This window comes from Salvelinus sp. IW2-2015, unplaced genomic scaffold (assembly GCF_002910315.2).
Source record: "Salvelinus sp. IW2-2015 unplaced genomic scaffold, ASM291031v2 Un_scaffold8679, whole genome shotgun sequence".
Lineage (NCBI taxonomy): Eukaryota > Metazoa > Chordata > Actinopteri > Salmoniformes > Salmonidae > Salvelinus > Salvelinus sp. IW2-2015.
The window spans coordinates 1-9,469 of NW_019949938.1; the positions used below are offsets into that span (position 1 = coordinate 1).

At 39.3% G+C, this 9,469-nt stretch overlaps 1 pseudogene; it reads left to right on the forward strand.

Annotated features, from left to right (window-relative positions):
* The first annotated feature begins 2,615 nt into the window (after positions 1-2,615).
* LOC112079615 (tryptase-like) lies at positions 2,616-4,717 on the forward strand (annotated as a pseudogene).
* The last annotated feature ends 4,752 nt before the right edge of the window (positions 4,718-9,469 follow it).

Sequence of the window (9,469 nt, forward strand, 5' to 3'; positions counted from 1 at the left end):
AAACCGAGAGAGATCTATATGGCCTAACATAACACTATAATAGCTACATACCTCTATATACCTACATACTCTTCCTACTAATACTCTAATACTACATGCTCTAATATACCTAACATACTCCTATATACCCGTACATACTCTATATACCTACACAGTACTCCCTATATATACTCTATACATACTTACCTAATATTACCTTTAATACAATAACTTCTCCCTAACCGCTAACATACTCTAATATAATATTAACCTATAACAATACTCTAACCCTACATACTCTATAATCACCTACAACTCATCTATATCTACCTCACTCTAATAACTACTCTATATACTACATACTCTATATACCTACATCTCTAACGCCTACATATACTACTAATATACTCTTACTACATACTGCTATAACCTACATACTATATACGTACATACTCTAATACTCTACTATACTCTTAAGTACATAACTAACCATACTACTATATACCTACATACCACAACCTATATACCTACATACTCTATATAACCTACATAGCTCTATATAACCTACATAGTACATACTCTATATACCTACATACTGCGCTATAATACCGTACCAATACTCTATATATACCTACATACTCTATATACCTACACTACTCTATATCCCGTACATACTCTATATAACTACATACACTCTTATAGCCTACCTACCTACTATATACCTACATACTCTATATACCTACATACTCATATAACCTACATACACTCTGATATACCTACATACTCTATATACCTACATACTACACTATATACCTACATACTCTCTAATACCTACATACTCTATATACTACATACTCTATATACCTACATACTCTATATACCTACATATACATACTCTATATACCTACATACCTAATATACCTCCATACTCTAGCTATAACCCTACAACTCTATATACCTACATTCTATTATACATACTCTATATACTACAACTCTATAATACATACATATACATACTCTATATACCTACATACTCTATATACCTAACATAACTCTATATACCTACATACTCTATATACCTACATACTCTATATACCTACATACTCTATCTACCTATTATACTCTATATACCTAGCATACTCTATATACCTACATACTCTGTATACCTAACATACATCTATATAACCTACATACTGTATATACCCGCTATCCCCAAACACCATAGTGGGTTCGGAACAAAAGCAGGACACCGCTTTGGTCCCCGAGTCTTGAAACGCCGTATGAGCAGCACAAAAAGTTAACCTCTGGATCACTCTGTATGGAATTGAACAGACACAAGCTACTTCTTCACCACAAATGGATATCGGCCAAAAGGCATGGATCCACTTTCTCCACGAATCATACTCACTTTTGTCAGGATCAAATTTCAAATTCACTATCCCTCATCTGCTGCGGGTTTTCAGGTTCGTAAATGAATTTTTCTCTCCTTTACTTGACTCAAATGAGAAAGTATATATTTCGCAGTCGTTTTGCATATTGCGCCCCTACTTTCTGACTCACCTGGAGCCCCGAACAAGAATTCCATCTGTGTGTGGGAATTCGGAAACTCAGTACCGAGCCGCCCACTGTTGACATGCTTCCAAAATGACAAGCCCGGCCTGCGTGCCAGGTCGCCCCTCTTCCTTGGTTTTCCGGCCTTAGGTCACATCTATAATGTAATTGCATAACACAACAGATTAGATAAACTGGAATGACACACTCACTCACACAATCACACAAAAACAGCTGTGAGCAAACCACTCCCCAAATATATTCTAATGAGCCACCGCCCCCTTCAAAAGAGGAAATAATAATTTTCTGGCAAGTGCAAAGAACCTTTGAAGGCTCAAAAGGGTTCTTTGGATCAGTATGGTTCCACATAAACCATTACCCTTCCTACAGAACGCCTTGAGAACCCTCCAAGTGCTAAACATGAAGTTTCTGACATTTATTTTCATTCTAAAATCAGTTTGGCTGAGATCCCGGTGCAGATATCACACTATAGGTTTCCACATATAAATTGTTGATCTAATACCAATGGCAAGATGTGGAGTATTTAATTCAATAATCTCTATTTTTATATGTTAGTGTGTGGGCATTCTCCACTCAACAACAAAATAGGGAGGTGAAGAAATGCCCTGCAGGAAGTTGCCCTGGCAGCAAGTCTCCAAACTTCTGACGGACATGTTTGCGGTGGTCCCTCGTCAACAAAGGTGTGGGTGATGTCTGCAGCCCACTGCTTCAGCAGGTGAGTTAGCTTTAGATAACAGGTGCTTCTACACCTGCATTGCTTTCTGTTTGGGTTTTAGGCTGGGTTTCTGTAACAGCACTTCGAGATATTCAGCTGATGCTACGAGGGCTATATCAAATAAACTTGATTTGATTTGAGATACAGGGGACATAAAAGTTGTAATACAAATAGATAATTATGTCAGTTATTTGTGATGCAGCTGAGCGCAACTCTTGAAATAAGTTTCCAAAATGTAACTGTCCATTAATTCCATGTTAATCTTATATTTCATCACTTTGATCCATCTTAATTTAATTAAACATTTTTCATTCCAACAAAAAGCTCAGACCCAAATGTGGAACATTAGCCTTGGTCGTCAGACGCCTGGAGGGAATTAACCCCAACGAAAGTGTCCAGAACTGTGGCTGAGATCATTATACATCCAGATTACAACAAGTTTCACAATAACAACGACATCGCTCTGCTCAAACTCTCCTCACCGTCAACTTCACAAACTACATCCGCCCCGTCGTCTGGCAGCAAATGATAGTGTTTTCAACAATGGTACTGATAGCTGGGTGGAACCGGCCTGGGGTAACATCAATGAAGGAGGTGAGGACACATTCATGATCCATTGTAGGAGATGTTGATGAGATGATGTTTATGTGAAACAGTATCCCCAGTGTCACAATGCAGGTGCAAACGGAAAAAAATAGTTTCCTTATTCTGATGGAAATTGACAAGCCTGAATGAAAACTGTCCTGAAGTTGTTACCTCGCATTTTTAATCTCCATCACACATCACTTTATTTCCTTCAGTTTCCCCTCCATCCCCCCAGGATCTGCAAGAAGTGGAGGTTACAGTAGTGGGGAACAGACAGTGTGAATGCCTCAATGGGGCCGGCTCAATCACAGACAACATGCTCTGTGCTGGTGATCTGGCAGGGGGCAAGGACTCGTGTCAGGTAAAGTTCACGCTAACCCATCTTGTTCTACTACAGGGCCCAGTTTTTCAAAAGTTATCGATTTGGATTTCGGCAAGCGGACAGGATTAAATGCATAGAAATAGAATGAATAGAACGGGCGTCCCCATTCAGGTCAATGATACGCCTGTTCTACTCATTATATTTATATGCTTTTAATCSGATTGCRGAAATCTGATCAGATAAGTTTGGAAAAACTGGGCCCTGTTCCATTTCATTTCCTAGAGCCTTCTTTTAATGACCTTGCTCCATCTTCTCAGGGTGACTCAGGAGGTCCACTGGTGATTCAACAGAACTCTGTCTGGGTCCAGTCTGGGGTTGTTAGTTGGGGTCAGGGCTGCGCTCGGCCCAATCTCCCTGGGAACTACACCAGAGTGTCCAGTTACCAGTACTGGATCGACTCCCATATCAGGACCGACAAGCCAGGCTTTGTCCAATTTACCTCCAGTGGGGTAGATGCTGACAGCGATTACATCTGTTCTCATGGCCCAACAACTACTGTCGACCACAACCCCTACCCCTCCACCTACTATTACCCCTACCCTTACCCCTACCCTTACCCCTACCCTTACCCCTACCAACACCCCGACCCTTACCAATACCCTTACCCTTACGAATCCATTTTTGATCATGGGCACAGTTTGTTCAGCTCCCTTTATTTGCTGAGCACCTTGTTCATTCTGATGTTTCTTACCATTTAAATTATTTCCGTGATGCAGTCAAGGGCAAGGTTTTATTGGCAGTCTGAGTYCAAGTGCTATTCGTTGGGGAGATGTATCTTTTAAAGTAATGGCTGGCGTGCTCTGGAAGAACGAGAGTTAGGAAGGAGGTAGCCTATTGCTGCATATCCTATCTAGTATATTGGGTGTTCACTTTTTCCTGGGCACATCCGGCTGAGTGAGTGTTGTTTTCAATGGGCCTTACTGTTGTCTTGATTTATTTGTGAAGATGGATAACCTGAAATATATTTACTTATTTATTAAAGGGGCAATATGGGATTCAAACAAACAGAGACCATGACACTTTTTTTGTAAAACGCTTAGGGATAGAGCTGAAGAAATGTATCTCTTAAATTCATAGACAGAGGTTTGGGTACAATGACTGGTCTGATAGCTTTAACATGTTTTGTAAGCTTTACAATTTTTTACAATTACATGTTTTACAAAAAACACAGTAAAACAAGCTTATATTTTGGCTTGTGGTGAAGTAGGACAGCACTAAGCTCATGAGACATTTTAAGTTACATTCTTCAAGAATTAATGGCTATATATCATTAAAGATGCACTTTAGTCTCATTTTCATCTCATTTATCACATGATTTATTTAACAAAAGTCATGACATGTCACAAGTGGGAGAGGCCTTTCCTCTTCTGTTTCTATTGGTCCTCTAACCACTAATTTGCACAAAACATATATGTTATACCCTTAAGTGGGTGTACATTAATTGGGATAGATATTGTTTCAACAAGAAAGTTTTTTTTTTTTAAGCTGAGATGTGTCTAATTTAAAAGTAAATAATGGGTGTACGTTCCCAGATTGCCATTTTAAATATTTGAGAAATGACAAATCCTTTTGCTATGAAAGCTGTATAATAAAAAAAATAAAAAAAAGTTCTTTATGGAGCGGCCTGCAGTGGTCTAGTGGTTAGTGCCACAGCCGACTGGATAAGAGCGTCTGCTAAATGACTAACATGTAAAACGTCTCCTGTCTTTCTTGTCTCTTCTTCTATCTTTCCTATCAATGGGTAACACTATGCTTTAAATACACATATAACCTTTCCTAAAGAAGGCACTGCATTGTGAAACTTTGGTGGAGGTTTACTCATTAAATTGTTGTGAACACATATAGAGTGTGCCACTTTATTCACATATTAGCCACTATTAAGTAGTTTATAAGTGGTGGTGTGTATATATATATATATAAGTAGTAAATAAGGCCTTTATTATGTCGTATATCAATATATTCTACCTTAATTAAGGGTTCAATTATTAATAAATAAGTCATGTGTTACTGGCCAGTCCTCAATAACATAATTGTAATTATTATTATTATTAGGCAGTAAATCAATATCATCCGGAGAATATTGAGATTATTGATTTCAGCTTTTATATATATAAATATCCATGTAGTACAGGGTCAGTGCCAGTACCATAGCTACAATGTGCAGGGAGACTGGAGTGGCTAAACTGTATGTACAGTTGAAGTCGGAAGTTTACATACACCTTAGCCAAATACATTTAAACTCAGTTTTTAACAATTCCTGACATTTGATCCTAGTAAAAATTCCCTGTCTTTGGTCAGTTAGGATCACCACTTTATTTTAAGAATGTGAAATGTCAGAATAATAGTAGAGAGAATGATTTATTTCAGGTTTTACTTCTTTCATCACATTCCCAGTGGGTCAGAAGTTTACATACACACAATTAGTATTTGGTAGCATTGCCCTTTAAATTGTTTAACTTGGGTCAAACGTTTCAGGTTGCCTTCCACAAGCTTCCCACAATAAGTTGGGTGAATTTTGACCCATTCCTCCTGACAGAGCTGGTGTAACTGAGTCAGGTTTGTAGGRCTCCTTGCTCGCACACGCTTTTTCAGTTCTGCCCACTAATTCAGATCAGGGRTTWGTGATGGCCACTCCAATACCTTGACTTTGTTGTCCATAAGCCATTTTGCCACAACTTTGGAAGTATGCTTGGGGTCATTGTCCATTTGGAATACCCATTTGCGACCAAGCTTTAACTTCCTGACTGATGTCTTGATGTTTCTTCAATTTATCCACATAATTTTCTTTCCTCATGATGCCATCTATTTTGTGAAGTGCACCAGTCCCTCCTGCAGKAAAGCACCCCACAACATGATGCTGCCACCCTTGTGCTTCATGGTTGGGATGGTGTTCTTCGGCTTGCAAGCCTCCCCCTTTTTCCTTCAAACATAATGATGGCCAAACAGTTCTATTTTTGTTTCATCAGACCAGAGGACATTTCTCCAAAAAGTATGATCTTTGTCCCCATGTGCAGTTGCAAATTGTAGTCTGGCTTTTTTTATGGCGGTTTTGGAGCAGTTGATTCTTCCTTGCTGAGCAGCCTTTCAGGTTATGTCGATTTAGGACTCGTTTTACTGTGGATATAGATACTTTTATACCTGTTTCCTCCAGCATCTTCACAAGGTCCTTTGCTGCTGTTCTGGGATTGATTTGCACTTTTCGTACCAAAGTACATTCATCTRTAGGAGACAGAACMRATCTCGTTCCTGAGCGGTATGACAGCTATGTGGTCCCATGGTGTTTATACTTGCGTACTATTGTTTGTACAGATGAACATGGTACCTTCAGGCATTTGGAAATTGATCTCAAGGATGAAACAGACTTGTGGAGGTCTACAATTGTTTTTCTAAGTAAAAGGGTTCCAAAATGTTCTTCGATGTCCCCATAGAGAACACTTTTGGGTCTAGTACACCCTTTTTGTCGAGGGTGAACCATTTTTGGGTTACATGTGAGTCCTCTGCGGGGAAGGTTCTACATGGACCCAAAGGTTCTACCTGGAACCAAAAAGGGTTCTTCAAAGGGTTCTCCTATGGGACAGCCGAAGAACCGTTTAGATTCTAGTACACTCTTCAGGACAAGAAGGTGCTATGCTAAGTTAAGGGTCTGTGACAGGTTTTGGTTCATTGCAGTATGTATGCATTTATAAAATGCAGAATAGTGTAGATTAACTGTAAGAATAAACCAATATTGATATGCTCAAATACACTACCAGTCAAACGTTTGGACACACCTACTCACTCAAAGGTTGTCTTAATTTGACTATTTTCTACATTGTAGAATAATAGTGAATGCATCAAAAATATGAAATATCACATATGGAATCATGTAGTAACCCAAAAAGGTGTTAACAAATCAAAAAGTATTTTAGATTTTAGATTCTTCAAAGTAGCTACCCTTTGCCTTGGTGACAGCTTTGTACACTCTTGGCATCTCTCAACCAGCTTCACTGGAATGAGACACCTTTTCCAACAGTCTTGAAGGGTTCCCACAAATTGCTGAGCACTTGTTGGCTGCTTTAGCTTCACTCTGTGGTCCAACTCATCCAAAAATCCTAATTTTTGAGGTTGGGTGATTGTGGAGGTCAGGTCCTCTGATGCAGTACTCCATCACTCTCCTTCTTGGTCAAATAGCCCTTACAAAGCCTGGAGCTGTGTTGAGTCATTGTCCTGTTGAAAAACAAATGATTGTCCCCACTAAGTGCAAACCAGATAGGATGGCGTATCGCTGCAGAATCTGTTTAGACATGCTGGTTAAGTGTGCCTTGAATTCTAAATAAATCACAGACGGTGTCACCAGCAAAGCACCCCACATCATCACCCCTCCCTCCATGCTTCACGGTGGGAACCACACATGCAGAGATCATCTGTTCACCTACTCTGCGTCTCACACAGACACGTAGTTGGAACCAAAAATCTCAAATTGGACTCACCAGACCAAAGAACAGATTTCCACCGGTAATCTTAATGTCCTTTGCTCATGTTCCTGGCCAAGTAAGTCTCTTCTTATTATTGTTGTCCTTAGTAGTGGTTTCTTTGCAGCCATTCGACCATGAAGGCCTGATTCACACAGTCTCCTCTGAACAGTTTGATGTTGAGTTGTGTCTGTAACTTGAACTCTGTGAAGCATTTATTTGGGCTGCAATTTCTGAGGCTGGTAACTCTAATGAACTTCTTCTGCAGCAGAGGAAGCTCTGGGTCTTCCTTTCCTGTGGCGGTCCTCATGAGAGACAGTTTCATTATAGTCCCTGATGGTTTTTGCAACGGCACTTGAAGAAACTTTCAAGTGTCTTGAAATTTTCCGAATTGACTGACCTTCATGTCTTAAGTACTGATTGACTGTCATTTCTCTTTGCTTATTTGAGCTGTTCTTTCCATAATATGGACTCGGTATTTTACCAAATATGGCATCTTCTGTATACCACCCCTACATGTCACAACACAACGATTGCTCAAACGCATTAGGAAGGAAAGAAATCCACAATTAACTTTGAACAAGGCACAACTGTTAATTGAAATGCATCCAGGTGACTACCTCACGAAGCTGGTTGAGAGAATGCCAAGAGTGTGCAAAGCTTTCATCAAGGCAAAGGGTGGCTTTCAATACATAAGAATATCAATATTGGTGCCCACCTCTACAAAATACCTAAAATAAAAGCTTACATTCTCTACGGTCGCTTCATATAAAACATTTGCCTCTAAATCGAGAAAAAAAAAAAATGCTGTGGAGTATAGAGGCAAATTAAACATCTTAGCTTTACTATACAAATACATATGGTGTTGAGTGTATATCAAATCAAAGTTTATTGGTCAGGTGCACAAGGCAGAGTGAAATTCTTGCTTGCAGAACTGTCTTCAACAATGCAGTGCAATCCATCATTTTGTTGTTGTTGTCATAGCTGTCATTATGAATGTCAAGATTCTAACATGAACAAACAATGTATTCTTAGTCATCGTAGCTACTTTTACAACTTATTTACTTGGCTGTAGTACATATATTTTGTTTTTGTACTATATGTTCTTGTCATATACAGTATGTGTATACTGTATTCTAGTCATTGAACACTGGTCACTTAAAAAAATGTTTACTGTTTTACCCACTTTACATGTATAATATACTGAATACTTGTTTGTTCATGTGTAAGAATCTTGACATTCTTGGATGGCAGCTTTGGAAAAAAAGAAGAGAAGAACGATGGATTAGACGGTACGTGATGCGTGACAGTGGATCTCGTAGAGCTGTGGAGATTATTCTTCTGAACCAGAATACAAACTGAAACACAGCTGTTGCATAACAAGAGGTAAATGAGAGTGTGGGAGTACAAAGGATCAGCATGTTCGCTTGTAACCGCAGCGCCAAGTATGTTCAAAAGATTCTAAACAGGTCCTCCCCCAGGCCAAGACTGCAGAAGAGCTGATCAGATGGTTACCCGGACTATTTGCATTGACCCCCCCCCCCCTTTTTACGCTGCTGCTACTCGCTGTTTTTTTATCTATGCATAGTCACTTTACCCCTACCTATATGTACAGTATTACCTCAATTACCTCGACTAACCTGTACCCCCGCACATTGAATCGGTACCCCTGTATAGCCTCCTTATGTGTATTTTATTGTTGCTCTTGTATTGTAAGGCCTACCTTCAAACTCAGTGCCTCTTTGCTTGACATCATCGGAAAATCATAAAGAAATCAGTTCAGAT